This window comes from Syngnathus typhle, linkage group LG8 (assembly GCF_033458585.1).
Source record: "Syngnathus typhle isolate RoL2023-S1 ecotype Sweden linkage group LG8, RoL_Styp_1.0, whole genome shotgun sequence".
NCBI lineage: Eukaryota > Metazoa > Chordata > Actinopteri > Syngnathiformes > Syngnathidae > Syngnathus > Syngnathus typhle.
Window position 1 is genome coordinate 1502793 of NC_083745.1, and position 24806 is coordinate 1527598.

The following is a 24806-nucleotide window of genomic DNA, read 5'->3' on the forward strand; positions in this document are numbered from 1 at the left end:
AACAACAACATATTTATTCATAGATGTGATCATAGCACGCAGTATAATATATGTTTGTCCTCGTAGGCTGCCAAGTGAATGTGCAACAGTCTGTCTTTGTAATGCAATGATTTCTTCAGTAAAAACATTTGGACTCGCCATAGCAATTCGGGTGCAGCCTAATGTGCAGCATTAGCGACTTGAACAACTCTCATCTGTTCTAATCTGTGCATCTAATGAAGGAGACCATAATAAAAGGTTACTGTTGATCAATGGCCGACGCAAACACAATCCATCTGCGGCAAAGATTAATAAATGATGGTTTCATCCAAAGAGTACGGACGCATTCTCCAGTTTTGCTGATTTATTCTGCCGCCGCTTATTAACGCCACATGTCCTTGTTTTTTTTCATCAGGCCCTAATTGAGTGTAGGATTTTGCTGTAGTGTATTATCCATTATGTGCGCAAGGACATTGATGAATGGAAATGCCTTTCCTTTGTTGAATAGAGCGGACAGTGTTGCTGGCCAAGTAATGATCCGAAGCACCAGATCAATAAAGCATTGGAATAAAAAAAAAAAAAAAAAGATGAAATTCTGCTTTTCTCAGTGATTACACTCTCAATGACTCAAGTTGTTTGATTAAAATAAAAAAAGCAACTTTTTTTCTTTTTCATTCCAAAAAGCCCAAATAAGCATCTCGAAGATTTCTTCTCCGCTTCCCCAGTCTCAAGCCCATTAAAATTCCTCTGAAGTTTGTTACATATCACTACATCAAATGCACATGAATTATGAATGTCTCACATAGCAATCTAGCCTGCGGGTTCCCTTGCAACTGATTTGGTGTCTATGAACTTTGTTGTTACAAGGACGGTGGAAAATTGGAGTAATTTGCTCTCCCCCCCGATTGATCATTCGGGGCTCATAACGCCGAGCAATAAACATCTCTACCTTCTTGTTTTACGCCACACTGCCATTTGTTACAACATTTTTAAGTCGGGTCAAATATGCATGCGCAACAAAGACATTCAAAACCAGGAATGACTTCTGCGTATTTAAGAAGCAGTTGGCTCACATCTTGGTGCCTCTAATTTTGGAACTGAGAAATTTGTCATTGGAGGCAAATGTAGACATGGTAAACATAACTTTTAACATGAGCAAAACTTGTAAGTATTGGCTCCACTTGAAGGAAAACAAAACACTGCCTGTGCTCATTTAGTAGGAATTAGCACAAAAATGCAATTGAGAAGGTTTTGGACAAATTACAAGTTGATTTCATTAGTGGAATTTATATTAGACGTTGAACTGCTAGTTCACATGTCAGTAAAAACAAGTCAAAGTAAAAACTATTGTTTTGTAGCCTGTTTTGTTGTCCTAATTAACATTGTTGCCATAAATATCAATTATTAACATTTAAACAAACAAATTACTAAAGTTATTATTATTATTTTGACATTGTATATTATGTACAGTAGCGTTACATCAATAAATGTGTTCCAAGTATTTTTAAATTTCTTTTTTTGGGGGAGTAGGGTGGACTTTTGTGGCAGGTTCCACAGTCCAACTTATTGGCAATTGGTAAATACACGTTGTCATGTTTTCAATCCCACTTCTTAATGTTTTTTATCCGAGTGTGTCTGCATCCAAGGACATCTGTCTTGTCTGTTTTCACTCACAACCTTATAAATAACAAACTGACTGCGCTCATGCGCCCCCAGAGTGTCAGTGAACTCCCATTCCCAGGCTTTGTGAAGCGTAGGCTCGGGGTCCCGTTGCCTGACTCAACGTCTGTTCCGGCCATCCGCTTCTTTCCGAACTTGTAAGCAGCTGCACATCAAAAGGAATATGATTTATCAGGACTGCACCAATGACTTGTTTATTCAAGTTAACATTCTTGGCCCTAAGCTTCATTTTTATTTATTTGCACGCTTCTTTTGCCTTCTTTCATGTAGTTCTGCAGTGGTGGTACATGGTTCGACTTGTAAAAGAAAGTTGTAAATGAATATAAATTATTACACAGGTATGTGTAATAAACACAACCAAAGTGTGTTCTTTTTTTTTTTTATAGAAATAAATTGCCAGTTGATGTCATGAGCCATTTGCTTGTGGCAAGATGTAGTGCAAGCATTGATTAACAAATCAAGGCTTGGCAACAGTTGATAAATTGCTGATAAAAAAAAAAACAGGCCTTCAAAATAAAAGCATTATTACAGTTTGACCAAACTTTTGTTGGCTTATTTATCTCTTGCAAGCCAATGAAAATGAACACAAAACAAGAAGTAGGAACAAAAGGAAATAAAAAAACAATTGTGCATCTAAGGCTTATTCTTCCCCCAAAAGTAATTCCACTTAGCATAACTAAAGCAGTTGCACTCTGCTTTTATTTCCAACCCTAACTTAACTCAAGACTTCTTCCTCATGGTTTGGTCTCCTTAATGGAAAACATGTGGCGAGAGACATCATTTGTTAACCTATCATCAGAATTGTGAGCGATTGCTCATCAGCTGCTCTCATTCAGGATGATAAATTGTAGCCAAACACACATTTGTCCCCCAAAACCTGCTGAGTGGATCAGCATCATTAGGCATGAGGGATAGGAGGAACCTCATGGAACGGGAATGCAGATAACAGATGTTTCACATCTCCGGCAGTTGAAGGTGATCCGTGTGTAGGACGCGCAAAAAGAATATCTCAGGAAATCAAAGCGCGCAAGTCTTTTGTCTGCTTTGTATCTTAGCTTGATGGACTTTTGTTGTGGTCGGGAGTTCTTGTCATGGTGACCAACATTCAAGCAGCTTGGCCCTGTTGCATTGGACCTCCATCTTTGTCAGCCTTGCGTCCTCTTCTACGCAGGCCCAGCGAGAGAGGCTCAAACATGAATAATGCCTCAGGTCTGTAGAAGCCCAACACATATAAATCTTGATAGAACTTCCCGGATCCCGAATCTCCCTTACTCCAACCTCCCCTGGATGCAGAGTTTCCAGCATTCTGTGATGAAATCCCAGTGACTTAAATTTGCAAACAGGATTACATGCATAAAGCTTGTGCAAATGAATCAAAAAGATGTCAACAATGCTTAGCCTTGTGCGAAATGCAATTCATCATTCGGAAGATTGCGCGGCGGAAGCGGGCTAACAAATGGAGTCGGAACACTTGCCTTCGACCTCTTTTTTGGAACATCTGACGCGTGCATTTTTCTTTCCGTGTCAAGTAAATTGGCAGTGAGTTTGTTAGCGGGAGACAGGTCGAGGCGTGACACGTTACGTTTGATGTGAAAATCTATGCTTGTTGTTATGAACGTTTGTCAACACATGACACGTTTGGGCGAAATACTTTTTTTTTTTCCAACTAATGTGGCTTCTGTCATTTAAATTTTTTTTTGGGTGGCGCTGAGACATTGCGTGAAAAACACTGAGGACAAATACAGTCCAGCATAGGACTTACTTATATTGAACTAATATGACTTTAATAGTGTTCTTTTTGAAATACATCAGTGTCCACATTTTGGCATTCTGTGATGTTTTCAATGTTGTCAGGACATAAATGCAGAATCAGTACTTTTTTACCGTCTGACCCTGAGCGGCTTCATTTTTTATTGCGAAAAATCCTCCAAACTGACTTTGATGTGGAGGAGAATCCAGTAATATAACTCACGTAGCGCAAGAGATCTTAAACGAGATTGGCTTTGCGTTGGTAGGATGAGCCCGGTTATTGACGTCTTGCTTTGATATGTCCGTCTATGCCTCCGGGCTGAGGCCATTATTGGCGAAAATGTGTGCTGCTTTCACATTCATCACTCATCCTAACTGGCAATATGTCACCTTTTGAGGTGCAATTAGAGCGCATGCGAGGGAGGTCTTTTCTCCACTCGCATCTCATTTTCCTGCACGTGAACAAATCAAGCCTAATTAACGTTCCCCGGACCACCTTGCTGTTTTCCCAACGTTGCTGTTTTCATCAAGGTGCCCTTGTTAATCATTGAACATTTTTGAAGATTATTAAGTGAGAACCGCATTTCTCAAATGATGCGCTTCACTCGAGACTCCATTTACCGTATTTTCCGGACTATAAGGCGCACCTTCAATGAATGGCCCATTTTAAAACTTAATCCTTATATAAGGCGCACCGGACTATAAGGCGCACCATTAATGCATCATGGCAGATTTTTAATCCAAATCAAATCATTCTCCATTTTATTTTTTTTATTTCAACTTCAGATGTAACAAATGACTTTATAATCACAAAATAATGATCCATAGTCTTTTTGATTCATGATTCATAGTCTTCAGCGGGCCACTTATGCTTGATTTCATGACACAATGCTTCGGGCCAGTTTGAATTTAGGAATTTAGTCCATATATAAGGCGCACTGGACTATAAGGCGCACTGTCGGCTTTTGAGAAGATTGTAGGTTTTTAGGTGCGCCTTATAGTCCGGAAAATACGGTATTTGCATTGCTGCGTCAAAGAAAAAAAACGGCGACGGAGGTTCAGTCCGTCGAGTCGAGGCGCACGCTTGGAAAAGCTGCAGATTCCGTCCCGATTAGCGACAAGTTTGATGATAGCGACCCGGTGAAATTGGTCATCAGGCAAAATAATGACCCAATGAACGGATAAAACGCAAAGTTGCCGACCATCATAAATCAAGGGAGAAAAAAACACTTGCTGGCGGAAGTGAGTTGAATTAGAAGTCCATGCTCCTATTAATTATGTTGCTTTGCCAGCACCACGGTGTTATAAATCAATTGTGAGAGGGCTGCCATCTGACGAGACTGCCCAGCAAGTCTCACTGCCTGCAAATAGCTTTGTGTGTCACGCTAATTATTTCTTCAACCACCTCCACCTTCTCAAGGTGAGGCGGACAGTCAACCGTATTTATAACTTTTGTGGGCATTCAAGGTACTAATTCCCGTGACCTACGAGTGACATTGCTGATTGCTCTTTGGTCAAGCAGATTGTGGCGTTATTGTAGGATGAATGGTGAGAAATGACAATAATAAAGGCACATTCTGAACTTAGTTTACCGTGTTGCTGTAGCTTAGCTGTGTTAGCTTTTGTAGATGATATGCCACAGTCTCCACGAAATTGTAGGTATTGTAGAAATGTACTCTACATTTTTTTGGAACAGAGATGCAATTAAAATTTTCTAGATGATTTCTAGATTACGTTTTCAGAATACTGCAATAATACAATATGCATTATATTAAGTAACATGAATTACGGTTTAAATTGATGGATTTTTTTCTGAAATGTTAATAGTTATAAATTACAATGCTGGTAAAAATCAAATTGTGAAAGCTTTTATAGGTCACACTTAATAATAAAAATAATAAAAATAATAAAAATAAAATAAAAATAGTACAAAAAGAACCACGTAAAGCCACCTCTGATTAAAGTTCCCGTAAGACCTGTAAAAAAAAAAAAATCTTGTAACTGACCAATTAATCAGAGAACCAAAACTACTTACATCATCGAGAGCCAAAAGGCTGACACCGACTTTCTTTGCGTGAAAACAAATTTCTAATCTGACTGACGGCCACCTCTTCCACCAAGAAAACCAAACAAACCAGATTGTGCACTTTTATCCAGACCTGCACAAAAACTGAAATTCTTCTTCCAATTTTGTTCTCAAAACATCTGCTATACAATATTAAATCAACGTAAATATTAAAACACCCTCCATGAATGACGCTGATATTCCTTGTCCTCCCTGTATGCCCTCTACTGTGCGCATGTGTGCGCTCAAGTCCCCGAGAAACCATTTAAGCGTTAGAAATGGAGCGCGGCCGGGCCTCAGGTGTCCTTGTCACACTGATGAATCACATAGAACACATATTAAAACCTCCCTCGTGTAAGAGAGGAAGCGAGAGAGAGAGAGAGAGAGAGAGACCTGTGTTGAGTATCCCTTCACAAAAAAAGAGATCAAGTGAAAAAAATAGAGTGAAAAATATAAATATGTGTTGAGCACATAAAGGCCGGCCTGTCTCGGAGAAATTGATTTATTGGATTCCCTGACATTTTAGTTGTGGTCGTTATGTTATATTTATGGGGGAATTGCCGGAGCCTCTCATTATGCTCTCCTAATTTATTTTACATACTTTTATGGCTGCTTGTGCTCAGCAGGCCTTTACAGCAGCTGTTATTGGAAAAAAGGAGTAGGGGGGGAAAGGCAAGCAGCTATCGATCATGATTTACATGTTTATTTCCAGCAATGTGATTTATTAGATGGTGTTTTCTTGTTTTGGGGGCTAGGCCTGCTACGTCTCAGGTAGGAATTGTTTTATGGAGCTCTCTGCATTCGGCTTCAGCAGTTTTCGTGCAGTCGATGCAATAATGGAAGCAGGAGAAGTGCTTAGGTTCACACATCAAGGCAGCATTTCAAAGAGAAGGAGACAATCTCCTTGTGACTTTTCTGGACGACATAAATCATCTGCAGGCTGAAGCAGGCTTGAATTATAATCTTCCAAATGCTTATTTCGAAAGGAATTTGATCTTGAATGATTTCTGTGTCCAGTCATATTTTGGTTTGTTTGAAGTTCATTTTTAACGTCACCACTTGTTTAGAAAAACATAATCTACGCCGCGCTGTCTGTCTGTCACGTTTATTTCAAACAATGAAATCAAACCACTTTTGTCGTGCCCCGAGATCCTTGCTCAGCTGGAGAACGAGTAATTAACAGCGGAGATGAAGTGCTTACGAGCTGCTGCTTATTGAATTAGAGCCTTAAAAAGAAGAAGAAAAAATGAAGCGCTTGATATACGCTTATGCAGCGCCGAGCGTCACCCAGCGTGAAATTTAGTGTTTCCAGGATATTTAACATTAAGACACAGTTAAAATTAATTCCACGTGCAATTCCTCCTAAAGAAAGCTGACAAGTCATGTCAATAAATCGTGCTCGGGCCGAGATGGGAGGGATGTGAAATCTGCCGCGCCGGGGCCCGCCCCTCACAATGGCCGTCAGGGGTCGAATGGGGGTGTGAAGGAAGCTGCGCCGTAGGAATGAGGAAGATGGATTTGTCGGCCGGGGAAGGGGAAAGGGTGATTTGAAAGCCCGGACACTGATTGGTGGAGATGAGGCGCGGGTGTCCTTGCGGTGACATTCAGTGCCTGATATTTGTTTGCCTTTAAATAATACCCTGGACAGGACCCCGAGAGTGATGGCCACCGGGCTGGCTGACATTGCAGCCCGTGCCAAGGTGAGCGACTTCGGGACGCTTGGTCTCTGGCCGCCGTGCCCTTCATCTCTCTGTGGCTGTCGCCGGCCTGTCAATACGCATCCACTTGTCTGATGGCTGCGTCCGAGCTGACATGCCGGTGTCTTTATTTCCACCAGCAATCCTTTTAGACGCCGCCTCGGTGATCAGTCATGCCGCTGACAAGCAGCTCGGGCCTCAGCACCTCGCCTCCTCGTGATGTGATGTCATTACACGGCAGGAGCACAGGGAAGACCGGGGCGGGAATTCAGCCTGACTTCATTTCGTCAGCTCTGAATGATGAGTGGTGTGCCTTTTTTTTTATTTTTTTTTTTTTTTACGTACAATTTGATTCAAAAAAAAATATTCTGTTGTTTTAATTACTACACTAAGGATTTTCAAACAACTATGTATATCGAAACTGCTCAGAGTCATGGGAAACATTCAAGTGTTGAATTCACAACATTTGATGCTTAGATGGTTCTTGGGTTCTGGTTAGCGGCTGAGTGTGAATGGCTTATTTACAGTGTTGTTGAAGGGTCTTTGGAGAGGGAAAACAAAAAACAACTTTGCTGCGCAACTTTTACCGTCTGTGACAGCGACTGTCCTCTTTAATCAGTGCAATTTGGCGACTCTCAAATTAGCACTGGGATGGAGTCAAATTTGGATCCGCAGACTGAACACATGACAAACTGGCTTGGAAGCAAGCAGTATGGTCGTTGAGAGACATCTGTGCAGTGCATCAACTGTCATATCTTTGGCTCCTTTCGACAAGAACCAGAGTGACCTTTTCTAAGACCTGAGAGGTTACGTAGCTGGCGGAGCGCCACAGGGCTACTCGGCATCACAGCAGCAGCAGCAGCGTTGTGAGTCATGACAAAGTAGATCGAGGAGTGTCTGTTGATTTCTAAGGGGAGTCAAATAACGATGGCAAAAACTGCTTCATTGTATAAACAGTACATGCATATTGAGCTAAAATCTTGGAAACATTCAAGGGTAGCAAATACAATGAAAAGAGCAGGGGTCCTAATATTGAGCCCTGTGGAACACCCTTCAACAGTGGGGCTGAATGGAACGCAGAGCAACCAGGGCTCCTCGTGAGGCTTAAAGAACACTGTCAGAAAGCATCTGAGGGAGGCTTTTCTATATGCTTGACATCCTCACCACCGATTGCAGTATGTGGTCGGTATCCACCAGCGGGTGAAAATTCTGCGCTAACTTCAAACTCAACCACAATATCACCAGTTAAATGTTTCATTTTGCACGCTGCACACGAACATATCTTCAGCGTCCAATTAGCATCTCTCCCTGCTCTAAGGTAAATGTGAGGTAATTACTGACAATGTATAAGGCGATTTGGCATTATGTGATATCCAAATCGCAATTAGACACTTTTGATCTAAAAACCTTCTTGTTCTCATTTCACTGAGGAATTTTAGATGTCACATATGCAGCCTAGCTCTATTCGAAATACCGGTCACGCCATATCACATTTGCATTTGTGAATCAATGCTATATTACGTTAGTTCCAATCGTTAATTCTCAGTTTGGTTGCAGATCATGAGCACTCAATGTATTTTGTGTTTTGTTTTAGTTTAGTCATACTGTTTCTAATTGAATTACAGTTCCACCTTAAGTTATTTACAAAATTGATTGAACTCAGTTTTGTCTACGCATTGTTCAGACTTTATATACAATACAATTAAAACCGTATCAGAAGGTCAACTTTTGTTCAGCTCTTGTGTAGTGCATTTTAAGGTCACCCTGAAAGTGCACTCAATAGGCCAATCCAGCTTACTTTTTGTGAGTCGCATAGCCAATCAAAAAGGCTAAGGTGCTGCTGCGTTGCATGACGGGCTACTGGATGCTACACCGTTCAGCCATAGAGCTGAGTGCATATAATTACAAGTAATTGGCAAATAGTAGGCTCTGACCAAACAGAAATTGCTTCATTATGTCTAATTAACACCTACTTGACTGTAGTTAATTGCTGGTGTTTGATAATGGAGGAGCAAAGTTGTCAGCCTGGAGACAAACGGGAACCATCTGGATGCTTGATATCACCATATGTTGGATGGAGCCTAGCTTTGCTTTAGCTTTGCTTTTGCAGGTGTCTGCGACGTTACACAGCACTGCACCGGATAGAGTACAGATTGAAACAAAGTCATTGTTTTCAACCTCTAAATTCACTTTGAAACCAACAGAGCAAAAGGTGAAGACATCATTGTTGCCTTAAAGTTTTGAATTGTCATGGTAGAGAGGGCAACGTCAGTCAAAAAACGGATAGCAGTAAATGGCAACAGGAGCAAAATAAGGTTCTTAAGCACCTCGGGAATGATTAGAAACAGAAGGCTCCCCGCTGTAAATAAAGGAAATTACCCAGCACTAAAATTGTCTCTCTGTCCCTGTTAATTAGCAGCACACCCGATATGAAATTAGCAATGACGCACCCGGAATAAGATAAATAGTCTCTTATACGGAGAGAATAAAGTCAAGACTTTCCGTGTGTTGCATCTGTCACGTTTAATTGTCAGATCAATTAAAATTGGAGGATAATGATGATCTATAAGTGTCAGGTTCAAAATCAGATAAAGGATCAGCAGACAAAACCAGTGAGGCAGAATGTTGAGTCTTTTCTCGCGAGGAGTGCAACCAGACTTACAGCAGTCCAGAATACACTAAAGATCTGTCACACCCCTCGCTCTTTTTATTAAGGGATGCCCTATCTACAATGTGAGACCAGCCCCTAACAGGTGGGGGGGAAAGCATGGCCTAGTCTCATGAGAAAATAAAGGAGCGCAAGGACATAAACAAGTATTCTATGTGAAACAAGTAGTTACAGACAGGACGCCATGGGAAAGGAATGCAAGGACAGAATGTCATGTGCAGACATCAACAGAGTAGATTGAGCTATCAGCAACTTTCTTGGATTCCCAGAGGTGTAGAAGGTCAGGAAGCCCCAGACAGCATCGTATGACTTGTTGTGGACTGGTGGACGTCTGCAAGGCGAAACAGCAAGCATTCTGCGCAATAACTTATTAATAAGTACTCATTAGGGAACGCATGATAACATATATATACAATTTATCTAACAATTCCCCCCTGTTTATCATAAGTTCCCGGAGACCAACCCATCACCCATATGGCCACTTCAAAAAGATTTTCAGCCACAGGGATCACATTTCGCAGGAACCAACTTACACACGGGAGGAAACTGAGTCACAATCGGCAAAGCCCGGGTCAGAAAACAAATCGGACAAGTTTACCACAACAGATTCGCTGACCGGGTCGTCAACAGAGAAGGAACCCCCGTCGACCGAAAGGTCATCCCTTAGGAGCAACGGGAAAGTCTCAGCTGGTGGAGAGATAGCAGCCGTAATTAGCCTGTTAATTAGGGATCGGAGACAAGGGATGCAACAACATCCACACAAGGTCAAAATGGCAGAGAAAACGGCAACGGAGACCAGGGCAGAGGAAACCAGGGTGCGGTACTTTCCGAACACGTTCAACCAGTTGGCCCAAACCTCCGTGTTCACTCCACTGTGCTCCTTCATCTTCCCGTTCAAGGCCCGCAGGCCCTCAAGGGCCTGGGACAGGCTTCCGTCGGCCGCAGTGTTATTTGGAATAAAAGTGCAACATTGCTCACCGAACATGGCGCAGACACCGCCCTCTCTTGAGAGTAGCATGTCAAGGGCCATTCGATTCTGGAAAGCCATGAGGGAAGTAGCGGCCAGTTGGGAGTGGACCGCCTTGAAACCCGCCTCGGTCCAGTTTCCAAGCCTCTGCACGTTGTAATGGACGTAGTTAATCCTGTCAACATTTTTGTTAAGAGTACACCACCAACACAGGGCGGATTCAAAACCAGCTGCTATCTGATTCACCAGCTTATACTCATCCGGCACTCCCCTAGGAACACCAATGGCGTCGATGTAGGTTGGATTAGCTGCGCCCCGCCATTCGGCGTCTCGTTTCGTCCTCGGCCAGAATTTGGGCACTACGGACTTAGCAAAAGACGTTAGATCATAAGAGGACATTGGTATCAAATGAATAGGTAGCAATAGGGTTACCAAAGCGCAAATTCCAGCGCTGTCGAAAGGCAACCTATCATAAAGCTTGTTACTATTACACCAAAACCAAATATCACAACGAGCAATGGGCAAAAAAGGGGCCGTGACCTCGGTCACGGACCCACACCACGGAGCAGGTAGGGCGCCGAGCATCACACCGGTACCAGGTAATCTAATGCATGTAAAATTACCCTTAGCTACAACAGACGAAAAAAGGGGTTTATGCTTCGCCATAGGGGCAACAGGGTAAACCGTATCCCATCTAAAACAATCGTGAGTGGGTGAAATGGACGAGTCTAACATCAAAACGACAGCACACTTAGGGCCTATATTTGCAGGTATGATTTTCAAAAGAGGTCTGGGACCCATGCATGCAATGCAACTAGCGCCAGCCATCTCTGCGGCCTGCTCAGCCATAAGAAGCCAGTTGTTAGTATGACCGCTTATCCCTGTGGAGGCCACAAAATAGCTGTCCACATCAGTGAGGAGCGTACTTGTGATTTTTGCTCCCGCTGACAAGGTGTATTTATTTGTAACGGGACGGTCTGCGACCGACATAGTTCTATTAAGGCAAATAGCAATAGGAAAGCGAGGATCGGTTCCAGAGGACCAAGCCCACAGTTGAAAACCCCAACAAGAAGTGTTAAACAAGGTGGCATTTGGAGGACGAATATGACCGTCAGGGAGTGTAAGAGTCAAAAGGAGGCTTGTGCCCCGATTTATCAAAGTCACTCGTTTAGCAAAGAACACAGCCTCGTCACTGGAACCAGAGGGCCAATACCCTCGCATTTGCGTGGTGACAAGGGTGCCCCAGCCGGTGTTAACCGGGTGGCCAGTTAAATACCACCAATACCCGAGCCATCTATCTCCAGTAGTGGGGCGACCATTACGAAACCCTTTCAAACTTTTCAAAGGTAAAATAATAGAAGAAGATGTGTTAGGAGCCACATCGACTAGAATTAGCGTTAGCAGTCGCCTGAGAGAATAATGTGCGAGGCTCATGGTACTCTATCCCTCCAGATAAAGTAACCCCCGAAAAAAATATAATGGTAACACAAACCAGCAAAAACAACCAAAAGCACATGGTAGACTTCGCGCAGGCCACAGCCCGATTAAAGCACTCACCAAATGACTCTCTAATGCTCATGTTTTGGATCTCCCCAGAGTCAACACCCTGAGCTTCGGGTTGGTGTCTTGGAATTCTTCTGCTAGCTTTCGTGTCAACCCTGGATCTTGACACCAGAATCAGGCACTATTACCAGACTTTGCTCACCTTCCGTACTTAGGTTGGGTCTGCGGAGATCACTTTTTTACAATGAGTTAAATGAATCCACGTGTTGCGTTCGGCTATTTTTAAAGCATTAGGTGTCGTGAGTAGTACCAAAAAGGGACCTTCCCACTTGGGTGAATGCCAATTCTTCCTCTTGATACTCCTGATCAAAACCCAGTCTCCCGGTACCACTTTGGGGTCTTCCTGCAGAGAAATGGGTTCATCATCAGTGTTATTGGTTAGATTCTTTTGACGTTCCAACATTTTCCTCATGTAATCAGCTAACGTGGCTTCCTCGGGGATCTCCCATGTGTTTTTGAACTGAGGAAGCCTGTAAGGTCTCCCAAACATAGTTTCATAAGGAGTTAGCCCTGTTGTACTTGTAATATTTATGTACATTTTAACCAGGTCTAAACACTGAGTCCACGGTCGTTTTGTTTCTTCCATACATTTCTTTAATCTGTTTTTTATAGACTGGTTCGCTCTCTCAACCAGGCCAGCGGATTGCGGTCTGTATGAACAATGGTTCTTTACATTTATGTGGAACATTCTCCCAATGTTATGCACTATTTGATTTACAAAATGTGGACCATTGTCGCTATAAATTGTTTCTGGAATACCGTACCTTGGAATGATGTCTTTGCATAAGGCTTTTGCCACTGTGAGTGCATCTGCATGTTTGGTAGGAAATATTTCTACCCATTTAGAAAATGCGTCTATTATGACCAATCAATATTCTTTCCCTTCACATTTATGTAATTGGATATAATCCATATGTATTGTCTGAAACGGGTACAATGGAGTCGGGAATTTCCCTCTCTGAGGTCTTAAATTGCCTTGTGGGTTATGTTTAGCACAGATCAAACACGCTCTGCAAAATCGTTGTGAAAAAGCGGCAAAGCCGTATGTTGTATAAATAGCCTCGACTTGTTTCACCATACCTCCCGCCGAGACATGGGTGACCCCGTGACTTGAAATAGCAGCCCATTTGAACAAGCTACGAGGCAAGACAGGTTTGCCCAAAGGTCACACAAAAAGACCATCGGTGTTTTTAGTTGCACCCCGCTTTTCCCAAGAGAGTCGTTCCTGGGAGGGGCTCTGAGACTGCATGTCAAGCAACACATCAGGGGAGATGTGTGACATTGAATCATGAGCCGTGAGAGACGAGAGGACATGAAGCAGGCCTTCCGCAGCGGCCTTAGCGGATTTGTCAGCAAAAGCATTACCGAGAGAAACAGGATCAGAGCCCGCAGTGTGAGCAGCACACTTGCAAACCGCTACCTTTAAAGGCAGCTGGACAGCATCCAAAAGTTGAGTTAGTATAGCGGAATGGGAGACGGGCTTCCCTGTAGAAGTTATCATGCCACGGTTGCTCCACTGCTGAGCAAAAACATGCACTGTAGCAAAAGCATACTGACTATCAGCCCAGATAGTGACGGACTTGTCTGCAAACAATTTGCAGGCCCCAGTCAAAGCAATGAGCTCAGCGGCCTGTGCCGACATATTGGATGGCAGTTTAGCAGCCTCCAAAACCACGTCGGCAGTAACAATGGCATACCCAGTAAGGGTCACACCAGATTCATTCTTCTTAGAAGACCCATCAACAAAAACCACATGACCATCTGGCAGAGGCGTATCTTCCAAATCAGGCCGAGCCTTTGCAATCTGTTGGGCAGCATCGACACAATCATGGAATTCGCCATCGTCAGGAAGGGGAATGAGAGTGGCAGGATTGAGTGTCGTGCATCTTTCAACGGTCAGATGCGGCTGAGACAGCAACGTAGCCATGCAAGAAAGATGACGCGCAGGCGACAGAAAGGTCATATTAGTCTGTAGCAGAAGAGCCGAGACAGCATGAGGAACTTTCAGTGTTAAAGGATGAAATAACACAACACCAGCACTGCTCTCCACAGCCATGGAGGCTGCCACCACGGCCCTCACGCATGGTGGGAGAGCACATGCAACACTGTCCAGTTTAGAGGAATAAAAAGCAATAGGACGCAATTTTGAGCCATGTGATTGGAGCAAAACAGAGGCCATGTAATGACCTTTGCAGTCAACAGTCTGGACAAACACCTTATCATAGTTGGGTAAGGCTAGAGTGGAGCTGGAGACCAAAGCCTGTTTGATCAAAACAAAAGCATCCTCGGCTTCAGGAGTCCATTTTAAGTGAGCGGACATTGAGATGTCTTCCACATACATCAATTTGGACAGAGGAGCAACAATTTGGGCATAATCAAGTATCCAGTTTCTACAATAACCTGTGAGACCCAAAAAAGACATCATTTGCTTCTTTGTTAGTGGCTTAGGAGCTTGTAAAATAGAGGCTTTTCTGCTTTCAATTATGGATCGACCTTGGGAACTTAGATTGTGGCCTAGATACTTAATTTCAGCAGACCACAGTTGAAGCTTGTTCTTGCTGACCTTGTGGCCTTCACTTGCCAAGTGATGCAGCACTGCAAGCGTGTCTTTTTGGCAAGAGGCAAAATCAGGAGATGCTATCAAAATGTCATCAACATAAAGCAAGATCTGACTTCCCATTGGCGGGACAAATTTAGCCATGCTGGCTGCCATCACCTGGGAGTAAATTGTCGGGCTTTCACAGTACCCTTGTGGTAACCTTGAAAAGGTGTACCTTGAGCCAGCATATGTAAACGCAAACCAAAACTGACTCTCTTTTGCAATAGGGACAGAGAAAAAAGCATTGCTAATGTCAATCACTGTGAAGATTTTCGCATCAGGTGTCAATGAATTCAACAAAGTATGCGGGTCAGGGACACAAGGTGCTCTCTGAATAACAGCATTGTTTACAGCTTGCAAGTCTTGCACCATTCTCCACCCCACAGAAGGGGGTGCCTTCTTTACAGGGAAAATTGGGGTATTGCAAGGAGAATCCGGGCAAGGAACGATGACACCTGCTTTTAATAAATCAGAAATAACAGGTGCTATACCCTGTAAGGCATCAGGTTTTAAAGGATACTGCCTCACACAAAGGCGGTATTCAGTTTTAGGTCTTATGACAACAGGAAGCGCACCTTTCACTAAACCAACGTCAGAAGGACCCGCAGACCAAAGATGACTTGGGACCTCAGCGAGGATGTGCTCGTCATCGGACGTCAACACATAATCTCAAGATGAGGGTGTTTGCTCAACACCAGGATCAGCGTGGATTCCACTAATGAATGACAAGGCTTTAGTCATATTTTGTTTGAAGAGCTTGGTGGAAGGACTGTAAAAGGAGTCAGGATTAACCTGAGTCCAGTCAGAAGCCGCCAAGGCATCACCAGCCATAAATCCTAAACTCTGCCAGGCTGCGGTGTGAGGCCTGTAGAGAGAGATGTGGAGCGGAGTGGGAGACACGTGTAACTTCTGCACAGCAGGGGGAGCCGCTTGTATGACTACACAAGCACGGCTCTCACCATCGTGCAGAAGGAAAGAAGTTGTCAAGGTGGCAGGTGTAGCAGCCTCAAGCATGTTCTCGTAGTTGTGATCAGGACCCGGTGTGTCTTTATGCCACATAGTTATGTGTAGTTGATTGGCTTCCATTGCTTGTTCAGGGCAGCGCAAAAGGGTGGCCACACGGGCCAAAAGAGGGGAACCAAATTCCATCACTTCTGCGTCAGCCAAATCCAATGAATAAAAATAGTAGCAGTGAAATTGGCCAAATATCTGTAACTGGTGTCGCCTTTTGACAGCAATTTGACCATTAAGAGACACAAGGGAAAGCCCAAGGGCAGTGAGAGCGTCTCGAAGGTCTTATTTTGATAAAACATTTCAGACTGCTCTCCTTTAACAAAAAACACGGTGCCCATTTTCCCCTTCTCTTTTGCTCTTTTTGCATTGACAACTTTTTCGGCGTGTATAGCATGATCAATGAACTGTGGCAAGGTAGATGTCGGGAAAGTGATCATATGTTTAGTGATCCAGCTCTGGATTGCTGGTCGCGAATTTGCATGTAGAGCGTTTTTGAGTTGTTGGTCATAAACATCAGATCCATGCTCCAAGCCACTATTGGCCTTGAACACTCTCTCGAGTCTGTGCCTAAAGTCTTCAAACAACTCATCTTCTTTTTGTTTGGTTCGGCCAATGTCTGTGTAATTTGCTCTACGGTCAAATTTTATTTTGATCCTGCCCAATAGTTGGTCAATTTCTCTTTGTAATGGCACCCCGTTACATTCCAATGGACGGCCCCGGGAATCAAAGGGATCCCAGGTGCCTTTAACGCTTGCCCAATGTTTGGTTAAAGATGCCATAAAAACCTGTTGTACTTCATCGCCTCTCAAATTGTATGAAGCAATGAGTTGTCTCATGTCGGTACAATATTGATCAACATCTTCAGTGGGCAACGCTATACCCTCAATTGCTGATTTTATATCAGCGTGGGTCCATGTTCTGTATACTAAAATTGTGGGTCCTCCCTCATCATGAGGATTTGCCACTTCAATCATCGGGTATGCGTCTGCGTCAGCCGAAGGAACCAACTTAGCACGGCCCCGCGTCAACACACCACGAGCACGGCTCCGCGTCAACACACCACGAGCAGAAGCACCATACTCAGGAGGATGATCTGTGCTTGGTAATTTGGGGTACAGAGACGGGAAAATTGGTTCACTTTGGCGTGCTGCAATCTCCGTCTTTATAGATTGATCATTCTTTTCATCCTCATTCATCGCATCGTCAGCTTTGGCCTTCAAGCGAGCCCGCGCTGACACTGTCTCATCATCCTCCTGCCTGTGCAACAACAAGTTCTTTTTTATCTTTCCTCCGTCTTCCTTATCTCTCAGTCTTTCTCTTATCTGCCCACATTTTCTCTTCTCAGCCTCCAATTCCCATTTTACTATTAGATGATATCCGACGTTATTCCTCTTTACACCACATCTAGCATCAATCGATTGCTTTAGGTTATTCAACGAATTTGTTTTCAGCTGACCGTCAAATTTGTAATCGGTTATCCATTTGTCAAGATATTTTACATTTTCGGGGTCAACTTCTTCCATCAATGTCCAATCTTTGCATTTCAATTCATGTCGGGGCAGCGGCTTTTGCTTGCTATTTGCTGTCCCCATGATTTATTTGTTTAGTTTACGGATTTGGCAATTTGAATGGCACCCGCAGTGTCCTAAAGCCAATTTAGTTCACAGGACAGTGGATAAATGTTCGATGTGTGGTGGGTCTCCGGAGGAAACGGAGAATCCTTGCTTTCGTCCACACAAAGCCACTGTTTACACTCCTGCGTGTTTATACAGAGGAATCTCAAACCTCAAATCAGAGCTCAAATGAGGTCACTCTCAGTCAAACCATACACACACACACACACACACAATGCGCATTCCTATCGTCTCACAGGCAAGCAGGGGAGCCCGCCCTCCAGTGGATTTTAACAACTCTTTAACCTTCCTATTGTGTAAGGAAAACTTATCTTTACCTTTTTCCCAAAGTAAATATAAAACCTATCTTTTCACGGAGAAAGAAGCCAAACCAGCTAAACAAGGGATAAGGAAAACCCACCACAGATGGCAGCAGAAAACTAACACAGTAGGAAGGTTAGTGAGGAGGCCCCACCACACCTCAGCGGGATTTAACTGCTCCAACTACCTGTACTTCTTTATTTCTTTAGAAAACAGAGGAGTCTGCCCTCCTGTGGAATTTAACTGACGTTTACGTCAGGGGACTCCAGCATCCCATACAGAATTTAACTGTCTCTAAATATGCACTTGATAGGGTCTAGAATTGTCAAGGTTTCAAGTGACCTCTTGCCACTACACTTTCATTCCTTTCAACAGAATCAACATTCATACTCACAGTCCGCTGGGCCTTTCCCTCGGACGATCTCGTCAACCACTCCGGCGTCCAGCTGACTGATCGAGTCAGCCCCGTGAAAAGGGTTTCCTTTATATGCCTTGGCCAAGGACTTGTCCTGCGTCGAAAAGTCAGCCGGAACCCGAAGTAGGTCTATTGAGATCCCGGACGAGCCCCCAAAAATCTGTCAGGTTCAAAATCAGATAAAGGATCAGCAGACAAAACCAGTGAGGCAGAATGTTGAGTCTTTTCTCGCGAGGAGTGCAACCAGACTTACAGCAGTCCAGAATACACTAAAGATCTGTCACACCCCTCGCTCTTTTTATTAAGGGATGCCCTATCTACAATGTGAGACCAGCCCCTAACAGGTGGGGGGGAAAGCATGGCCTAGTCTCATGAGAAAATAAAGGAGCGCAAGGACATAAACAAGTATTCTATGTGAAACAAGTAGTTACAGACAGGACGCCATGGGAAAGGAATGCAAGGACAGAATGTCATGTGCAGACATCAACAGAGTAGATTGAGCTATCAGCAACTTTCTTGGATTCCCAGAGGTGTAGAAGGTCAGGAAGCCCCAGACAGCATCGTATGACTTGTTGTGGACTGGTGGACGTCTGCAAGGCGAAACAGCAAGCATTCTGCGCAATAACTTATTAATAAGTACTCATTAGGGAACGCATGATAACATATATATACAATTTATCTAACAATAAGTGTTTGCGTATCATTTGATATTCATTAAGTCGGCCAGACACACGCTGGGATGGGCGCCTCTGTTGAGGGGTGGCTTTTGAATGCAATTGGTGTAAAGTTTACAAACTCGCTTAACTTCACTCAATTACACTACAGGCGACTGTTGTTAGAGATTCAAGGACATTTTTTTTTATTAGCTTTCTAAAAGTCAAAGCTAACTCAGATAAATGCAGGCTATGGATAAATGGATGCACTTCCCGCCATAGTCATTTGTCTGCTTCAGTGTGAGCTTTGCACTTGTAACATGTATAAAATAACATCATGGTAACTTGAAACTGTTCATAGCAATAATTGTGAGTGTGAATAATCCTGTCTTCATGCGCTTTGATTGGTTTGTGAGTACCGTATTTTCCGGACTATAAGGCGCACCTAAAAACCTAAAATTTTCTCAAAAGCCGACAGTGCGCCTTATAGTCCAGTGCGCCTTATATATGGACTAAATTCCTAAATTCAAACTAGCCCGAAGCATTGTGTCATGAAATCAAGCATAAGTGGCCCGCTGAAGACTATGAATCATGAATCAAAAAGACTATGGATCATTATTTTGTGATTATAAAGTCATTTGTTGCATCTGAAGTTGAAATAAAAAAGATAAAATGGCGAATGATTTGATTAGGATTAAAATTCTGACACGATGCATTAATGGTGCGCCTTATATATATAAGGACAAAGTTTTAAAATGGGCCATTTATTGAAGGTGCGCCTTATAGTCCGGTGCGCCTTATAGTCCGGAAAATACGGTATATTTACCCAAACACAACTGGTATGGATAAAGGCATGATGTTCTTAGTTTGATAACAGAAATGCAAACGTCAAGCTGGTCATGATTTGCGCTCCGAATTTTGCAAGGCTTGGCCTATTGCTTTTGTTTTGCTTCCGTATGATTGTAGTAGTAAACAGAGAACTAATGAGAACAAGTACTCCAGTAAACGGAGGGTGGATATTGAAAAGACATCCATTGGTGGCACTGCCCCGTTGCTCCTTTCAGTTTACAAGGGACTGCAATGAAATGCAGACTTCAATATTTTTCTCTAAAAGTCACCTCAAATGTTAGCGAAAGCTTTAAAGCCATTTTTACATGACACAGTATGAGGCAAAGTTCCTTATGTGCTGGTTAAAGCAGTAGGTCATTGCAATTTGCACCATGTCACTGTAAAAAGAAAAGAAAGGAAGAAAGAAATCGGAGCCCTTTGTTGGAATGGTAGCGCTGTTCTCAGCAGTCAGTTAGTCGCTGCATAATCAGCCCGTTCATCATGCACATGTAATGTGTTTTGTTTGAGCGCACCAGACAAGCAGCGATGGCAGAGCACTTTGTTGTCATGTCCCCCCCCTGTTTTTTTTTTTCTTCTTTTCTTCTCCCCGCCGTGGCGGGGCTGAGATGTAGGCCAAGTGGAAGAGCGCCAAATGATTTAACAGAGGACAAGATTCCCATTCAAAGGAGCGTTGCGCTTCATCCTCCTTATTCATTTTCTTAGATTACCATCAAATTTGTGTCACCAGCAAGGCAGCATTATTGACTCCCAGCCACGCGGCCCCCCCTTTGCCTTTGCTGACACGCTGACATTTTCATATGTGTCTTTGCTAATGCCTGCAAATTGCTCTGACCGAACCAAGTGAGAACGAAGCATATCATTTTAATAAGATCCAACCACGCGCCTGCTTTACACATAGAGCATAGCAATTCGAACCTGTTTTCGGAGGCTCCGAACTCTAACGGCTTTTGACAACATTGCGTTAGGCGCAACGACGACGCATAATGTAGCGAAAAATTGGATGTGATATTGCAAACATCGTAGAGAACAAAGTACATTTACATGCTTTGCTAGCTGGGGCCATGTCTGATATCATACTCCCTCATGCAAGCTCTATGTGCAGGGAGCTGCGATGGAGACTTAACAATGGATATCAGCGCAGAGTGCTTTTAAAGTTAAGGCTGATGGATGGCTTGTCAAAAAAATAATTGCACTGCTATGGAAGTGGGCTCGCGCCGGCTCGCCGAGGAGGGGTTGGCTGCGTATTTGGGGTGTCAGAGCGGCGGTGGAGGGAGGCGCCATCAGCGAAGAGCATGATGGGAAGTGACAGTGGTCTGTCAAGAGGCAGTGGCTGCCCAGAGAAGTGTGAAGCCGGCGCTGTGAGGTGGCAGGAGAGAGCAGGCTGTCATGAGCTCCAAAGTGCTTTTAATCCAGCCAAAAAGCAAAGGAATCCGCCTGTCAGGCCCGCTCAACCAAGCCCGGCTACGGCGGAGGAGAGCGGGACGGCGAGCTGATACAAAGGTGGGCTCAGGAAAAGGGACGTGTCCAACCTAGCTGGAGTGCTGAGATCTGGGCCTCGCTACCAGAGACATGATGAGAAATCGTGTGAGACAGAGGAACAGTCCGAGCTGTCAATTAGAGGCTGCTGAGGAAGGCTATGGCAAAGTGCTAAAACTCATCAGCGCTCCTACTCACTGGGTTCACTCTTCCTTGCATAGCTAGCAGGACAAGCGTAGCTACCTAGTGCTCCCGTTGCCTCCGTGCCTTTTTATTCTCGCCTCTCTCTTGTTGGGTCGGGAGGCAGAGGAAAGAATTAAACGGATGGAATCTATGATTTTTATTGCACTTCTCGTCTTATTTCCGTAGCTTCGCGCACTCATCCTAATTTGCTGTCCCCGAAATCCACTTGTGGTTTTCCTTCAGAGATCTCAGACAAAGACAAGATGATAATTACAGTACACCGTCCCCCTCTTGCAATTCAGAAAGAAGTACACATACGTATTGAACGATCCTCATCTTCAATTCATCTTCAATGTCTCGACCTCTAAGCACGCCGAAGTCAAAGCCGCTTTTGATTCTCCGCTTTTAGTGCGTCGCCTCGTTCACACCGAAGCAATTTGCCGTTGCCGTGGGATGTCGCTTCATTTGTGTCACGCCGATACAGCACGTGAGTGATGCGGCGTGTCAAGGCTCAGTAATGACAATGTCAGCTTTCCAACATTGTCTTGGCGGAACACAAATCTCCGTGACGTTTTCACGATGTGCTTTTTACACTTGCGTCCACCGAGCGCAGTGCTTTACGAGTCTGCGTGGCGAGATAGTAAAGGAGTACAGTATGCACCTCGCCGGCAAGCTAGCAAGCAAGCAAGCGCTAAAACGCATGGGTTGGTTTTGCAGCCGTTGCAGTCTCACCGCTACAGTAGACGCCACCGTCGACTGTGTCTTCACATTCATAAGCAATTAGTCTTGCTGTAATTTATTCCTCATTCAAAGGCCCATCATTAAAGTTCTCGCCGCGTCTTTGAACATTAAATTACACGCTCATTTTCTACAAATATAAATCGTGAAATTTGAAAGGCCACTGACCGCGGAATCACACACGAGTTATTCCGAGAACTTATCATTATAGATCATCGTGGGATGATTTGTTCACTTGTGTGATTTTCACATGGAGAAAGTGATTTAGAGAGTGGGCTTGGGTTTAATGAGGAGCTTTTAGGTTCCTCTTGTTTTTACTGGTTTGACTATCTACCAACAGGTTTGAAGTTATTACACCGGGCGTATGAGTTGCATTTGAAGTCTTGGGGTGAAGTGAAGAGAGCAAGGATTAGATTTAAAAAAAATAATAAAAAAAAAAAATTAAGCAAATGAGGAGTGGCTTTCCAGGTATGCTTCTGCACGTTTGTTATTGTCATGAAAAATATTTTTGTTGAAGTGCTAGCTCCAATTGCAATTCTAGAATTAATCGTCTCTTTGCTTGGAATCTGCAATCGATAAGCTTGCACCAACAGTCAAGATAGTTTTACTTTATACTTTTAAGTGTTCATGAGATCTGTGAACAGGTATCGGCAATATCGTATCAGAAGGAACATTTGTGGTATCGACCCTAATCAGCACACTGCAAGATTCTGTGAATTGTCGAATCGTAGCAATGAGACAGCATGGGAAAATGAATTCTGAATGCAATGGAGCAACATTGTAAGTTATTTGAACAATGACACACACCTAAAACAGAATGACGTCGACTCAACTTAAAGTCAAAGCGGAACAATTTGAATAGCAGCTGTCTTCACTTGAATTCTGCTTTGGAAACAAACGGAAATCCTTTAGGAATAACAAATGGCTCGCCACGACTCCACACTTTGCTATTTGCAATGCCTGCGAGAGAAGACACTATGTCAGCGCTGATTGGAAAAAGAAAGATGTATAGACTAGCAAATTGATGAAATGACTGCGGAGGGAAAGAGAGAGGGAGGGAGCGCGAGCGAGGAAAGGCTGCATGGATGGATGGATGGATGGAGGGAAAGCCTCATTTAGCAGAGAAAAGGCTGTTTGGGCTGCCCATACAAAAGAGGGAGAGTCCAAAGCCATTGATCTCTCGCAGCCAATGACAGGCCAGAACTAAGCAATAATCATGACAAATGAGCGGCGCCGCGGCCAGATGAGAAACTGCCGATAATCACACACACACATACACACACTCACACACGACACAAAAAGAAAAAAAAAAAGGTGGCAAGGTCGCTGTCGAAGTAGTGGATGTTCTGTACCTCTTAATAGTCTTGAGGCAAAGACACAAAGGAGGAGGTGGGCTTGAATGTCATTTTATCGCACATGAAACCAAATTAGGGATGGGCATTTATTGCTCTTTCAATTTGGGGAATTGGCAAATCAAATCATCTTTCCCTATTTAAATGAATAAGAAGGCGACAGAAATATATATATAAACAGAAGTATTTACAAGAATAAAAATTGCACTTTGTTATTGTTCTTTATAAAAACATGCAGCAATTAGATCAAATGCAAAGGCAAGCCATTTTTGTTACATTTTTGCTTCAATTCAATGGACTTTGTGTCGCTCCTTTTGGTTTGCACGCCATTGCCACCTGGGGGCTATATAATACACGTGCAGCTATTAACTCCTCAATACGGCATTGATTTGAGTCGTTTGTTGCAGAGGATAAAGATGATATGCCGTTCTTTTTATATCTCCCATCGACATGCGTTGGTCCACCATTTGCGTTCTAACATCCGTCGCTCTTTTTAGTTGAATGTCATTTTGTCTCACTCGCCTCAAGATGTGATGAATCAATTCTACAAATGATCAATGAATCAATCACTGTATCCCATCCATCACCCAAAGTGATGTTTGAAATATGACAAAGTTGATCTGCGTTATGGCTCGATTAATATGTGAATTTAATTGTAAATGCATTCCACTCTCAATGAGTTGATACTCCTGTGAATCTTTTAAACGGCGGGAAATAAATGAGGCTGCCGACTCATCGGCGGGAAGATGTCGGTGCCGCGAGTGTTCGTCTTTGTAGATTAGAGGCAAACAATAATGATTAAATTGCTGCGGCAGATCCATCTGGGCTCTAATTAAGTATGATTGCTACCACATTATCTGTTTTGGTTGCCTCTCGAGGTCTCCCAGCCCTTTGCCTCGGCAGATAAATTATTTTCTAATCAGCTCCATCCCGCTACATCGGAATTTATCTTCTTCATAGAAAATGCCAATATATTAAGCGCCGCCGCGTGTGATACACAAGGTGACCCGGCGGACTTAATGACATCATACATTATCCTTAATGAAGTCAATATCTCGACTTTTAGCTGTCTGTCTATTGGGCCGATTAATTGCGCTGCCATTAAAGTCAGCTCTCTTTTCATTTGAGCTTGGCAAGTGGCATAAAACTAATGTTCTTACTTATCAAGCACTGCAAGAGAGGCGGATGGGGGGAGGAAATTCTCAGTCCTAGCACACACAAACCA

General features: G+C 43.5%; 1 protein-coding gene across 1 annotated transcript in view; it reads left to right on the forward strand.

Annotated features, from left to right (window-relative positions):
• The window catches only part of lrmda (leucine rich melanocyte differentiation associated), a 170758-nt gene that overhangs the window by 66309 nt on the left and 79643 nt on the right, over positions 1–24806 (forward strand). The window lies entirely within an intron of this gene.